The sequence below is a fragment of the Ascaphus truei genome, chromosome 3, assembly GCF_040206685.1.
Source record: "Ascaphus truei isolate aAscTru1 chromosome 3, aAscTru1.hap1, whole genome shotgun sequence".
Taxonomy (NCBI): Eukaryota; Metazoa; Chordata; class Amphibia; order Anura; family Ascaphidae; genus Ascaphus; species Ascaphus truei.
In genome coordinates, this window is record NC_134485.1 from 32,128,095 (window position 1) to 32,130,813 (window position 2,719).

Consider the following 2,719-nt stretch of genomic DNA (forward strand, 5'->3'; position numbering starts at 1 on the left):
TTATGGTTTCTGCAAAACTCAATTTTGCAGTTGCGACACGGTCTTGGTTGCAGGCACCGCTACTGTACATGCAAATAAATGCTATGAATTTACATTTGGTTTTACGAGTCACCAAAGCCAGTAATTCTGGGTACATGTGTATGATAAAGTTTTCATTCATGTATATCACTGGTTATACTCTCATATAAATATAATAATGACATTTATAATGTCCTTGACGTGGATAATTGCAATTTCCAATTTGCCACTTAACAATAGCACACATGCTTCATAATATGTGCCTCCTAATATGTTTCAGTATCTATATGTGGCCATCCCCATATCAGCTTTTATTTGCCTCCATTATTTTGTCTATTTTTATTGAATTATCCTCTTTTATATCACTTATTCTGTAATTTAATCCACCTTCATATAAAGTCAACACTTTCTAGGCTTATATATTGATGTTTTTTGACACCAGTCATACAGTAATCTGTGACTGGGTGGTCTGGTAAACATTAATTATTCATTTAGTTATTTAGGATAGCTGTTAAACGTGAGGTACAATAAAATAATATACAAAAAAGTCACAAAGCATCACTCTTAATGGAACTGAAGATTAACTTTTAAAAGTCACTTAGAGAGAGACTGCATTTAATAAACAAAAGTAGAGAATTCAAGGAAATTGGGACAATGAAGTTGAAGGCCTATGATCAGGGCCGCCAAGGGAATCATGGGGCCCGGGACAAATGAAAGGAGCAGGCCACCCCCCCAAACCCAAAGTGCCCCCCAACGAAACCAAAATGCCCCCCCCGAACCCATAGCGCCCCCCCCAAACCCATAGCGCACCACCACGAAAAAATATTTTTTAGCGCGCAACCTTTACTTAACTGTTTTCTTATTGTGATACAGAAAAAAACATTACAATGCAACCGGTTTATTTTTATATTTTCAATAAAAGACAGATGACTGCCTGTCTGGGTGGGTGAGTGACTGGGTGAGTGACTGAGTGAGAGAGTGAGAGGGTGGGTGAGAGAGTGAGTGGGTGGGTGAGAGAGTGAGTGAGTGGGTGGGTGAGAGAATGAGTGAGTGGGTGAGTGACTGGGTGGGTGAGAGTGAGTGAGTGAGTGACTGGGTGGGTGAGTGAGTGAGTGACTGGGTGGGTGAGAGAGTGAGTGACTGGGTGGGTGGCTGGGTGGCTGGGTGGGTGACTGAGTGACTGGGTGGGTGACTGGGTGGGTGACTGAGTGACTGGGTGAGTGACTGGGAGGGTGACTGGGTGGGTGACCGAGTGACTGGGTGGGTGACTGGGTGAGTGACAGAGTGACTGGGTGGGTGACAGAGTGACTGGGTGGGTGACTGAGTGACTGGGTGGGTGAGTGAGTGACTGGGTGAGTGAGTGACTGGGTGGGTGAGTGACTGGGTGGGTGGGTGACTGGGTGGGTGGGTGACTGGGTGGGTGACTGGGTGACTAGGTGGGTGACTGGGTGGGTGACTGGGTGGGTGAATGGGTGACTGTGAGTGAGTGGGTTAGTGACTTGGTGGGTGGGAGAGTGCGTGGGTGGGTGGTAGAGTGCGTGCATGGGTGGGAGAGTGCGTGCATGGGTGGGAGAGTGCGTGCGTGGGTGGGAGAGTGGGGGGGAGAGTGGGTGAGACAGTGACTGGGTGGTTGGTGACTGGGTGGTGGGTGACTGGGGGGTGGGTGACAGTGACTGGGGGGTGGGTGACAGTGAGAGGGTGGTGGGTGACAGTGACTGGGTGGTGGGTGACAGTGACTGGGTAGTGGGTGACAGTGGGTGGTGGGTGACAGTGGTTGGTGGGTGACAGTGGGTGGTGGGTGACAGTGGGTGGTGGGTGACCGTGTCTAGGTGGTGGGTGACAGTGACTGGGTGGTGGGTGACAGTGACTGGGTGGTGGGTGACAGTCGGTGGTGGGTGACAGTGGGTGGTGGGTGACAGTGACTGGGGGGTGGGTGACAGTGACTGGGGGGTGGGTAACAGTGACTGGGTGGTGGGTGACAGTGACTGGGTGGTGGGTGACAGTGGGTGGTGGGTGACAGTGGGTGGTGGGTGACAGTGGGTGGTGGGTGACAGTGACTGGGTGGTGGGTAACAGTGACTGGGTGGTGGGTGACAGTGACTGGGTGGTGGGTGACAGTGACTGGGTGGTGGGTGACAGTGACTGGGTTGAGTGACTGGGTGGGGTGGGTTGAGTGACTGGGTGGGGTGGGTTGAGTGGGTGACTTACCCTGACTGGGTGGGTGATGCTTCCTGCTTCCTTGCCACTGCCCCCGATGTCCCCTTGGAAGCTGCCCGGGGTGGGATGTGGTCACAGGGGGGAGTGCATGGGAGGTGGGCTTGGGGAATGCACAGGAGGTGGGCAGCTGGGGGGGCGAGATGCTGGGCAGCTGCAGCATCCTCCGCGGCTGCTGCTGCTGTGTTGGCACGTGGGAAGTAAGCTCTTGGGGCGGGACGCAAGGCTGTCAGGCGGCTGCAGCATCCCCCGCGGCTCCTGCATGGGGCAGGAGGTGCACGTGGGGGGTGCAGGGTTGACGCTTCCCCGCCCTCCGTCCCACGTGGGGATCGAGGAAGTGAGGGGGGGGAACGGGCCAGGCCAGGCCCACAGGCAGCAGACAGGGCCCACAGGCAGCAGAAAGGACACCCTGCGGGACCTCTGCTCTGCGCATGCGCAATCGCCAGCATTTTTTTTTTTTAAATATAACGGCCAGGGCCGCGCAGGGG